At 36.4% G+C, this 13,184-nt stretch overlaps 1 pseudogene; it reads right to left on the minus strand.

Annotated features, from left to right (window-relative positions):
- Positions 1-5,784: 5,784 nt before the first annotated feature.
- LOC102737125 (elongation factor 1-alpha 1 pseudogene) lies at positions 5,785-7,526 on the minus strand (annotated as a pseudogene).
- Between the last annotated feature and the right edge of the window lie 5,658 nt (positions 7,527-13,184).

A 13,184-nucleotide genomic window follows, 5' to 3' on the forward strand; every position in this document is an offset into this window, starting at 1 on the left:
TTTATCCACTCATCCATCGGTGGACACTTAGGTTGTTTCCATGTCTTGACTATTGTGAATAATGTTTCAATGAGCATGGGGATGCAGGTACCTCTTTGAAACAATAATTTCATCTCCTTCAGATATATACTCAGAAGTGGGGTTGCTGGATCATATGGCAGTTTATTTATCTATTTATTTATTGTCTCTACCCCCAAGGTGGGGCTTGAACTCATAACCCTGAGATCAAGAGTCACATGCTCTACCAACTGAGCCAGCCAGGCACCCCAGCAGTCCTTCTTGTAATGTTTTGAGGAGCCTCCATTCTATTTTCTATAGTGGTTGTACCAATTTATATTCTCACCTATAGTGCACTAGGGTTCCCTTTCCTTCACATCTTCACCAGCATCTGTTATCTTTTCTTCTTCTATAATAGCAATTTTAACAGGTGTGAAGTTATATCTCATTGTGGTTTTGATTTGCATTTCTCTGATGATGAGTGATGTTGAGCATCTTTCTGTGTACTTGTTGACCATTTGTATTTCTTCTTTGGAAAAATGTCTATTCAAGTCCTCTTTCTTTTTTTATTTTTTAAATTTAAAATCAATTTAATTAACATATAGTATATTCATTTTAAAATTAGATGTGTGAGGGCAACCCTCTTGGGTCCCCCTCCCTCTTCAGGAGCTTTTTACTGTCACTCAATAACCCTTGCTTTGCTGCTCACCAAAAATTTAATTAATTAATTAACAAAATAAAATTAGATGTGTGAAAGTGACACTATCTTAACTCGGATTAGTATAGCAATAATCAGGCAATATAAGGACTTTTTGTAGGTTGATGTAAGGCATATTAGGCAGAAAAGAATTCTCACTGCCTCAAAATTCTGGATCCTAGTTGCCTATACTATTCTTGTACTTTTTTTGATTTGTTGTAAAAATATCATTCAGTAGCCCCACTTATTAATCCTTTTGAGAAAAGAATATAAACTTTAATTTTCAAAAAGCAGACTTTTGCAATAGTCTTAGGAATAAAAAAATGATGCTTTGGTTTAAGATGATTAACCTAAGGCACATTATATTTATCATTGATAATCATAATGATAATGCCAAGCTTGTCAGAACATTTCTGTGATGATATGAACCTACCATTATGCTACATGTAAAGCACTTTAGAGGGTATCAGGTGTTATTTCTTAGTACAAATGAACCATCACAGCCATTACTCCTGGAACACAATTTAAGCCTCCTGGCAAAGGAGTTACATAGTATTAATATTTGAAAGAAAACTACAAAACTCCCCACGCTGGCAGAAAGTACTAAGAAAATTATAATAGTAAACAAATCTTTTTGCAGGCAACAAGAGGGGGAAAATTGATAAGAATCAATCAGCTGCCCAAGGAAATATAATAATCAGAAACCAATCAGCAAGTTAACTGCCCTGGGGTGGTGAGTAGCTTTCTAATGGCTGATAGGTAATGATACATAGTCAGAAAAACAGGCTTATAGGTAAGTAACCTTCCTTTTTCCAAAGGCAATGCACACCACTTATTATATTGTCATGATTCCATACCTGGAGGCTTAGAAAGCTCTTAACTTGTAAATAGATTTTGGATAATGGTTAAATCAAATGACTTCATTCTTGAGGCAGATTACAGATAGCAATTTTTTAGGAAGATCTGATGGCAAGACTAGCTAGTTGCCTTGTAATTTTCCACTACTGTAACATTTTGACCCTTAGAAAAATGTTGAATTAGTGCTATTTGACCAGTTTTGTTATTGTTGCCAGATTTTTGTGGTTAGAGTAGCAGCATCTTCTCAAATATCTAAGGTTTCTATGATCCAACTAAATGATTTTCAACATTAACTTTTTAGAGACAGTTTAGCACAGAGTATACATAACTAGCAAGGCATAAACTGGAGCTGCCCTCTTAGGCGGTGATATTTTAACAGAAATTAAAATCTTAATACAAAGACACTCTAGAATGTTAAGCACTGGTACATATTTAAATAGGTGGGATTATTTGGGGGAATATTTCTCAAGGCAGAATTATTTTTGTTCCATTTTCCTATAAAGGCAAATTGATAGGTTTACATCAGTATTTCTGCAAGATACTATTTGTACCTACAGGGGTCTGTGTTCAAAAAAGTTTGGGAAGCACTGGTTAGTGTGTATCTCTTAATATACCTAATGTGAGTCAGTATATTGAATTATTTGGAATTAAAAAAATTGTTTTTTATGGTTTTCCAAACATATGTGACCATGGAATTTTTTTTTAATGTAAATCCTTACGATATGCAGTGAAATACTACTTGAGAAATACTGATCTAGAAAAGAAGGACATTGACTTGTCTTTGATTACAGTTATTTTTCCAAGGAACAAAAGCATAGTAAGATATATTAAGATTTTTAAAAAGCTATATATAAAGTTAGTAAACATTAAATGTAAAATTATGTCATACTGCCATATGTGAAATTATTTTAGTTGTTCACAATGGTTACTGCCATGTTTATATCCCCCCTGCCAAATATTTTGCAGTACATACAGCTCATGGAAAGCAATATGTGATGATCATAAGCAATCTTTCTTCACTCTAAATAGAGATTTGAGTCACAGGAGAGCAGAAAGGGCATTATAGATTGATAGTATACTCAAATGCTCACAGGTGAAAAAGAACATTGCAATTTCAAGGAAGTAAGGATAGCTCAGGAAAAACGTAGTCTCCCATGTCTGCTGGTATAATGTTTAGTAAAAAAGGGAAATGAAGATGCAAAGAACAATGGTCAGAACATGAAATACTTTGCATGCAAAGCCAAAGTCTTAGAACGTGGCCTATAATCTGTGAAAAGGAGGCTTTATGTAGGGGGAATAACTGAGGAAAAATAAAAATGTTCATGGCCTGCATTTTTCTCCTGAAAATTAAAAGAACTTTGTTGAATTCCATGAATAATATGTATTCTTATAACTTGGATGAGCTATTTTAGTGAATAGAAAATGTTACTGGGAAATTGGTACTGCTCTTTAATAATGAAAATTAATATTAATATCTGGAAATATTTTAGAATGAACAACACAAAAACAGCTTTATTGTTCATCCCTTTCACTTGTGACCTGGCAGGTTTACCTGCATGATCTCACTGTATTCTCACTTTATAGCAAAAACAATTGAAGTTTGGAGACTTCAAGTTACTTTCTCAATCTCACACTTAGAGGAGCTGGAGATTCAAACTGATTCCTTTCAATGCAGTGTTTATTTAACACCTTTTTAGTGTCAGATACTGTGTGGGCCACTGGGAATAGAGCAATGAACAAAATAGTCTTCTCTCAGCCTTTTCAAAACCAGGCCTTTTTATTTTGTAGATTAGGCTCTCTGTCTACTTGGGCCAGCCCCCCTGAAGCATCATTACCGCCTGATTTCTCCTGGAATGGCCAGATGCTAGGGCATAGTTACTATCGTTGAATTGCTCCACAAATTCTAGACCCAAGTGCCAGCAGGGGCACAACAGTGCATCATTCACAGGCTGAGCATCTCTACAAATTCCTTTTGTGAAACCCTTCATTCTCAAGTTTGTGGTTACATATTGGTTGTACCACATTCACTCTATCCCCGTGTTTTCCTTTGCAAAAAATGAACACTGCACTTCAAATTAGATTGCCAAGCTAAAAGGTGTATATGCTGGTGGTAGGCACTGAGTTGCTCATGCCTGTGCGGCCTGAGAGAGAGCTGCAGAACAATTTGTACCAGGAGTGCGCTGTGACTTAGAAAGATAATTAAGGCTTATTTAATATAAATAAGCCCTTCTACTTAGTGGAGAAAAAAAAAATCTATAGGAATAAGACTAGACACCAATTGGGAGATAAGTTGGAAGGTTGTTGCAGAGAGCAAAATAAGAAATTATAAAAGTCCAGCCAAAGTAGAGGAAATAGGATACAGAGTGTTGATTAGGAAAATATATAGAGAATAAAAACTGAAGTATTTAATGGCTGACTAGGTGGAAATGAAAACAGAAGAATCTAGAGTAAATTCTATATTTCTGAGTTGTACACTGTAATACTTCTTTAAGGAAGGAAGAATGGAAAATGTGAACTACTCTATTTAAAAAGGTTGAGTCTGTGTGTCTATCACAGATAAAGGTTGCTATTTCCCTGCTAATTTTATTTTCTCACATTTAGATTCCTAGAAAATTCCATTATTTTTGTGGCTTATTCTACTACTTATATACTCACCATGACTCTAACATCATATGTATGACTAGCTCCCCATACTCTATAATACACTTTCTCTCCTAAGCTTCAGACTCTTAAATCCACTTCCCTACTAGACACCTCCAGGTGAATTTCCCACAGGTAAATTAATTCAGTATGTCCTAATCTGTACTTATAGTATTTGTATCCAAAATTGTTCTTCCTGCTACATAACACATATAAACTGTGTAATCTGGGTTGGCTTCCTTTAGTTCTATAAACCCATTTTCTCATCTACAAAAGAGGAATAATGCCTACACTAGGTTATTTCTATAAAGAGTAACAAGACAGAAGTATTAGCATTTTGTTCTTACACTAGTAAAAGCTCAACAATTAAAAACTGCTGATGATTGGCTCATTCAGTCATTAACTCTGAAACAAATATTACTGAGTAATTGTTTTGTGAAGGCACTATTATAGGTACTAAAGGTGGAGCAATAAACTAAGTAAGGCCTCAATTCTCCTACAGTTTCATTCTAATTGGCGGAAAACAAATGATAAAAAAATAAATATATTATAAAGTTAATGGTATAAGAGCTACAAAGATAAATAAAGCTAGCTCTGTGAATCCAGATAGGTAGGGGTGATCTTTCTGGTAAAGAAATCACTGAAGGTCATTCTGAAGAGGTGACATTTGAGCAAAGACATGGTAAAGTGAAGAATGAATGGGATGAAGAGCTTTCAAGGCAGAGACTAGGAAATGAAAAGGTAGAAGTATGCTTGGTATATTTAAGGATTAGCAAGAGGTCAGTATGGCTGTTGTTAAGTGAGCAAGAGGTGAAATCCACAGGAGATAAGGTCAGAAAGATAGCCACAGGCCAGATATTCTGGTGTTTATTTATTGCATACTATGGATTGTCATTTATTCTAGAAACACCAGAGGGAGGTATAAAATGAAGCTTCTTTAAAAAAAAACTGTTAAAAAATAATAAACAACAATAATAACATAACCTTGTGTAAAGAAATAATGAAAAATTATTTTTAAAAAGTCAGAGTAATATTGTGATCAGATTAAATTTAAAATGATACTGTTTTACAGTTGTTTGGATGAACAGCACTAGTTGAATCAGATTTTATTTTTTTTCTCTGTATAGTTTGGCCCTTCTTGTACATACATATTGTTCTTGAATACAGCTTACTTATTCCAACATTTTTTTAATTACCAAAACTATTCTTAACAAGTGGTAAAAATTATGCATTTTAACCTACTTTAGTTTTCACTTTAAAATGCATTTGGCTCATTTTAAATATTCAAGATGCAATCATGTTCTATTTTGATTATCTTCTAGGAAATTTCATAATTACAGCATGTTACATTAAAATTTTACATATATGCTTGAATCCAAGATTCTGTACTTCCCATAAGTCATTTTTTATAAGAAAATACAAATCAGCTGACCTTCAATCCAATATAAAGATATTTCATTAATTCAAATTAGTGTTTTGGGATGGTGATATGCAAAAATGTTAATATTTACACAAAACATTTGCTGAGGACTATAAACACAGAAATGTCATATTTCTTTTAATTGGCTACAACATAGCTACACCTCAAGAACTTTTTTTTTTTTCTCATTAAACTTTTGTTTTAATGGGTCTCAAAATTCTGTGACAGATTTTTGGTCAAGTTGTTTCCATTAAAAAGTACTGATTTTAAAAACTAGTAACTTAAAACTGCCACACACACACTAAAAATCAACAAATGGTCCACAAAACATTCTCCTTTCCTTCTGAAGGTTTTACGATGCATTATTATCATTAACCAGTCTTTTTACTATTAAACTTAAATGGCCAATTGACACAAACCGTTCTGAGACCGTTCTTCCACCACTGATTAAGACTGGGTGGCAGGTATTGGGGATAATATTCATTTAGCCTTCTGAGCTTTCTGGGCAGACTTGGTGACCTTGCCAGCTCCAGCTGCCTTCTTGTCCACTGCTTTGATGACACCCATAGCAACCGTCTGTCTCATGTCACGAACAGCAAAATGGCCCAGAGGAGGATAGTCAGAGAAGCTCTCAACACACACAGGCTTGCCAGGAACCATATCAACAATGGCAGCGTCACCAGATTTCAAGAACTTGGGACCATCTTCCAGCTTTTTTCCAGAACGATGATCTACCTTCTTCTTCAGCTCAGCAAACTTGCAAGCAATATGCGCTGTGTGACAATCCAGCACAGGGGCATATCCAGCACTGATTTGGCCTGGATGGTTTGGGACAATTACCTGAGCTGTGAAGCCAGCTGCTTCCATTGGTGGGTCATTTTTGCCGTCACCAGCCACTGCCATGACGAACATCTTTGACAGATATGTTCTTGACATTGAAACCCACACTGTCCCCAGGAAGAGCTTCACTCAAAGCTTCCTGGTGCATTTCAACAGACTTTACTTCAGTTGTAACACTGACTGGAGCAAAGGTGACCACCACGCCAGGTTTAAGAACTCAGCCCACAGGGACAGTACCAATACCACTAATTTTGTAGACGTCCTGGAGAGGCAGACATGAGGGCTTTTCAGTTGGACGAGCTGGTGGCAGAATGCAATCCAGAGCTTCAAGCAGTGTGGTTCCACTGGCATTCCCATCTTTATGGGTGACATTCTATCCCTTGAACCAAGGCATGTTAGCACTTGGCTCCAGCATGTTGCACCATTCCAACCAGAAATTGGCACAAATGCTACTGTGTCAGGGTTGTAGCCAATTCTCTTAATGTAGGTGCTGACTTCCTTAGCAATTTCCTCGTATCTTTCCTGCTGTAGGGTGGCTCAGTAGAATCCATCTTGCTAACACCGACTGGTTGTTTTACACCCAGTGTATAAGCCAGAAGGGCATGCTCACGGGTCCGCCCATTCTTGGAGATACTGGCTTCAAATTCATCAACACCAGCAGCAACAATCAGGACAGCACAGTCAGCCTGAGATGTGCCTGTAATCGTGTTTTTGAGAAAGTCTCTGTGTTCTGGGGCATCAATGATGGTCACATAATACTTGCTGGTCTCGAATTTCCACAGGGAGATATCAATGGTGATACCACATTCACGTTCAGCTTTCAGTTTATCCAAGACCCAGGCATACTTGAAGGAGCCCTTTCCCATCTTAGCAGCCTCCTGCTCAAATTTTTTGATAGTTCTTTTGTCGATCCCACCATATTTGTAGATCAGATGACCAGTAGTGGTAGACTTGCGCAAATCTACGTGTCCAATGACGACAATGTTGATGTGAGTCTTTTCCTTTCCCATTTTGGTTTAGGTTGAGCGGCGGTTTTCACCACACCTCTGTTCTGGTGGCAAACCCGTTGTGAAAAAGCCACCTCAAGAACTTTTAAAGAATTGTTTACTTTTTCATTTACATTTTTTTTAATTTTAAAGATTTATTTATTTGAGAGAGAGAGAAAGAGAGAGCACATGCACATGGGGGTGGTGGAGGGGCAGAGGGAGGAGAGAACCTCAAGCAGACTCCCTGCTGAGCGAGGAGCCTGACACAAGGCTCAATCTCAAGATGCTGAGATCATGACCTGAGTCAAAATCAAGAGTCAGACACTTAACTGGCTGAGCCACCCAGGTACCCCAAGAATTGCTACTCTTTTATAAGAAAATTATGTTTGTATTTCTTTGTATATACACATCCTGAAAGCTTGATTTCATTAGTACTCAAAATATTTGTAGGGACTGATCCCATAAAAACATCCAAACACTTTACTGTGGAAGGAGATACAAACACTTCCAATAAAAATTTATTTAGGATTTAAATTTAGTAATATGCTGGGCAAGGAAGAGTTTTGACTCTCTGAAGAGAGTTCAGTGAGTCTCCTCAACTCTGAAGTAGAACAGTGTCATATAGAATAAGGCAGAAATACCTCCCACTTATGATAGAGTTGTAAAGGCATTTACTGATTGCTTGTAGAAGGAAACTGGAAATCTATCTTGCTTATTATTATCACAGTGTCATGCTGTTTTAGCAGGCATCAAATGAAGCTCACTTCTTAAAAAGGTCTGAAATGTTAAGACTTGAGTTGGCTTGGGGTCATGGAGGAGTCAGACCCATGCATATGCACATGTGAAAAACTGAACAGAGATCTCCTTTATCATTACTTATACTCATTTAGCATCCTATAATCTAAAGGATAGAAACCCCAAGGATGTATTTCAAGATGTTATTTGGTTCAGTAACTGTTGGTCTAGTCAACATTTTTTGTTGTTATTCTTTTCTGTTTTTGTTTTTATTTGATTTTTGGCTATAGTAAATTGGTTGCAATTACTCCATCCCTGGTATGCTGTAGACACCTAAATGCCTTTGCACATACTGTTTCCTTTGCCTTTCAATCAGTGTTAATAAATATCTATTAACAATGTGTATTTAAGAGGTATTTATTATACATTACTTATGTGCTAAGAAATAGGATATATAATCGTGAACTAAAAAAAATGACAAGATTTATTCATTCAATATATATTTTGAATATCTACTTTGTGCTAGGCATTGTGCTATGAAGTAAAGATAGTATGATGAGCTAAACATAAATTACCACCATCATAGTGTTGAAGGAAACCAGAATGTCAGCCCTACACATGTCTTTTTGCACATAAAAATTATTTTGAGCTGAAGGTAATTAAAAGGAAGCAAATTCAGAGTTTTCTCTGCCATCCATGTCCTCTTCTGCTTCAACCCAGAAATAAATTCTTCTTTTACTAGCGACAAACTCTTTATCAACCAAGAGATGACACCAGAGGAATCTCAAACAAAACTCACTCCATTAGTTTCCTCTCATATATTTTCCTTACCACAGTTTGCCACCCTTGGAAGCCTAAAACTGCTTTCCTTTGTCCTGTTTTTTCTCTACAATTTATTTTTCTTTGTCGAAGATGCCATGTAAGCAAGAGTTCTATGCCACCTGTTTGAGTTACTTTTCATTGAGGTTTCTCCTATATGATGTGTGATGCATGTTAATAAACTATCTGTTTTTCTCTTGTTAATCTATCTTTTTATTAAAGAACCCCAGCTGAAAGCTACGATGTTTTAGCAGTAAATTTTGTCTCACCTAAATATTTACATTCAAGTGGAAGGTTCAAAAGTAAATGATGTAATAAGATAAGTCTTGTTAGGAGTATCAAAGCAAAAACTGCACTGGGCAAAGTTAAACAGGGAAGGAAGATTTTTTTCAAGGGTATCATAATAGGGGAAGTAGGCCAAAACTAATATGAACTCAATTTTACTGAAACAAAGGGTGAGAGAATTTTCAAGGGTTGGAATGAACTAGTGAAAAAGTACTAGAGGATGTCTGAAAGGAGGCTGATCAGAGATATATGTGGAATACATTGAATTATTACCTGAGTTTGCAGATATTTTTCTCTGTCATTAGGCTACCTGTGTTTCCTAACTGGCTGCCATGGAAATTAGGCTCCTATCAACTTCACAGGGACTGAGAGATAGAAGTACTATCTTTCTTGAAAGGGATGTCTCCTATGTGTGTGAGAAAGATATTCCTGGGTTGTAAGATTTCAAGAGACTTTTTCAAAAAGACTAACATGAATCTCAAAGGAGCACAGAAAAAATTCACAATTATATGTCTTCTAAATAAAATATTTTAAGAAAAGAGAGGTCTGGGGCTAGAATGAGGAAGAAGCCTGTCTAACATTCAGTCAAGCTGAGGTTAGTGTGAAGGCCATCTTGGTCAAGAGAAAGCAAGCAGCAGAGAGTAATGGAGAACAACTAGTCAAGAAAGAATTTTAAAGAGATGACTGAGGAGGTGATATTGAGCAAAGAGGTAAATATTCCAAAAGTATTCCACAGAGGGGCCAAAGTTTCTTGGCAGGGAGAAAAGAAAAATATTTTCTTCCCTAATGTTCCCCTTTTAACTCCCATTCTCAACATTGTCCTAAAACAGCTGAAAAATTTAAGTAGTTTCTCTAGTTTTCTCTTTTATATCCTGGGGCTAGAGGACAGCCCTGATCATAAATACTTGACTTCTATTCCCTAGCTCTTCAGCTCTGTAAGATGGCTCCATACTGAAATATATCAAAACATGAGGCTAACTTTCACCACAGTTATTTAACATAGTACTTGAAGTCCTAGCCACAGCAATCAGACAACAAAAATAAATAAAAGGTATTCAAATGAGCAAGGAAGAAGTCAAACTTTCAGTATCTGTAGATGACATGATCCTCTATATAGAAAACCCAAAAGACTCCACCAAAAAAACTGCCAGAACTGATACAGGAATTTAATAAAGTTGTAGGATACAAAATCAATGTACAGAAATCTATTGTATTTTTATACACCAGTAATGAAGCAGCAGAAAGAGAAATCAAGGAATTGATCCCATTTACAACTGCACCAAAGCCAATAAGATACCTAGTAATAAACTTAACCAAGAGGTAAAAGATCTGTACTTTAAAAGATATAAAACACTGATGAAAGAAATTGAAGATGACACAAAGAAATGGAAAAACATTTCATGCTTATGGATTGGAAGGGCAAATATTGTTAAAATGTCTATAATACCCAAAGCAATGTACACATTTAAAGCAATCCCTATCAAAATACCACCAGCATTTTTCACAGAGCTAGAACAAACAATCCTAACGTTTGTATGGAACCACAAAAGACCCCAAATAGCCAAAGAAATCCTGAAAAAGAAAAGCAAAGCTTGAGGCATCACAATTCTGGACTTAAGCTATATTACAAAGCTGTAGTAATCAAGACAGTATGGTACTGACACATAAATAGACATAGATCAACAGAACAGAAGAGAACACCCAGAAATGGACCCACAACTGTAGGGTCAATTAATCTTTGACAAAGCAGGATAGAATATCCAATGGAAAAAAAGACAGACTTTTCAACAAATGGTGTAGGGAAAACTGGATAGCAACACACAAAAGAATGAAACTGGACAACTTTCCTACACCATATGCAAAAATAAATTCAAAATGAATTAAAGACCTAAATCTGAGACAGGAAATGATTAAAATCTTAGAGGAGAAGATAGGCAGTAACCTCTTTGACATCAGCTATAGCAACTTCTTACTAGATATATTTCCTCAGGCAAGGGAAACAAAAGTGAAAATAAACTACTGGGCTCAACAAAATAAAAAGCTTCTGCACAAGGGAAACAATCAACAAAACTAAAAGGCAACCTATGAAATGGGAGAGGATATTTGCAAATTACATATCTGATAAACGGCTATCCAAAATCTATAAAGAACTTATCAAACTAAACACCCAAAAAACAAATAATCCAGTTAAAAAATAGGCAGAAGATAAACAGACATTCTTCCAAAGAAGACATCCAGATGGCCAACAGACACATGAACAGATGCTCAACCTTATTCATCACCAGGGAAATACAAATCAAAACTAGGATGAGATACCACCTCATACCTATCAGAATGACTAGAATTAACCACACAAGAAACACCAGGTGTTGGCAAGAATGCAGAGAAAGGGGAACCCTGTTGCACTGTTGGTGGGAATGCAAACTGGTGTAACCACTCTAGAAGTGGAGGGTACTCAAAAAGTTAAAAATAGAACTACCCTATGATCCAGCAATTGCACTACTAGGTCTTTACCCAAAGTATACAAAAATACCAATTTGCAGGGATACATGCACTCCAATGTTTATAGCAGCATTATCAACAATAGTCAAATTATGGAAAGAGCCCAAATGTCCATCAACTGATAAATGGATAAAAAAGAGGTGATATAATAGTGGAATATTACTCAGCCACCGAAAAGAATGAAATCTTGCCATTTGCAATGATATGGATGGAGCTAGAGAGTATCATCCTAAGTGAAATAAGTCAGTCAGAGAAATACAAATACTATATGATTTCACTCATATGTGGAATTTAAGAAACAAAACAACCAGACATGGGTGGTGGGGGTGGCGGGGAAGAGAGGCAAACCAAGAAATAGACTTAACTACAGAGAACAAACTGATGGTTACTGGAGCGGAGGGGGGAGGGGGGAGGGGGGATGGGTTAAATAGGTGATGGGATTAAGGAGTGTACTTGTTGTGATAAGCACTGGGTATTGTATGTAAGTGTTGAATCACTAAATTCTACACCTGAAACTAATATTACACTGTATGTTAACTAACAGGAATTTAAATAAAAACTTAAAAACAAACAATCCAACACAACCTAACCCAAACCAACCAACCAAGAAACAAACAAAAACACAAGGCTATCCAATCTGATAGCCTGTGTCTTTTGATTGGGGCATTTAGCCCATTCACATTCAGGGTAACTATTGAAAGATATAAATTTAGTGCCATTGTATTGCCTGTAAGGTGACTGTTACTGTATATTGTGTGTGTTCCTTTCTGGTCTATGTTGTTTTTAGCCTCTCTCTTTGCTTAGAGGACCCCGTTCAATATTTCTTGTAGGGATGGTTTCGTGTTTGCAAATTCCTTTAGTTTTTGTTTGTCCTGGAAGCTTTTTATCTCTCCTTCAATTTTCAATGACAGCCTAGCTGGATATAGTATTCTTGGCTGCATATTTTTCTCACTTAGTGCTCTGAATATATCCTGCCAGTCCTGTCTGGCCTGCCAGGTCTCTGTGGATAGGTCTGTTGCCAATCTAATGTTTCTACCATTGTAGGTTACTATCTCTTCTCCTGAGCTGCTTTCAGGATTTTCTCTTTATCTCTGAGACTAGTAAGTTTTATTATTAGATGTCAGGCTGTTGACCTATTTTTATTGATTTTGAGAGGGGTTCTCTGTGCTTCCTGGATTTTGATGCCTGTTTCCTTCCCCAAATTAGGGAAGTTCTCTGCTATAATTTGCTCCATTATACCTTCTGCCCCTCTCTCTCTTTCTTCTTCTTCTGGGATCCCAACTGAATGGATAAAGAAGATGTGGTATATATATATACAATGGAATATTATGCAGCCATCAAAAGGAATGAGATCTTGCCATTTGCAACGACATGGATGGAACTGGAGGGTATTATGCTGAGCGAA

This window comes from Leptonychotes weddellii, chromosome 3 (genome assembly GCF_054177405.1).
Source record: "Leptonychotes weddellii isolate Sample4059 chromosome 3, ASM5417740v2, whole genome shotgun sequence".
Lineage (NCBI taxonomy): Eukaryota > Metazoa > Chordata > Mammalia > Carnivora > Phocidae > Leptonychotes > Leptonychotes weddellii.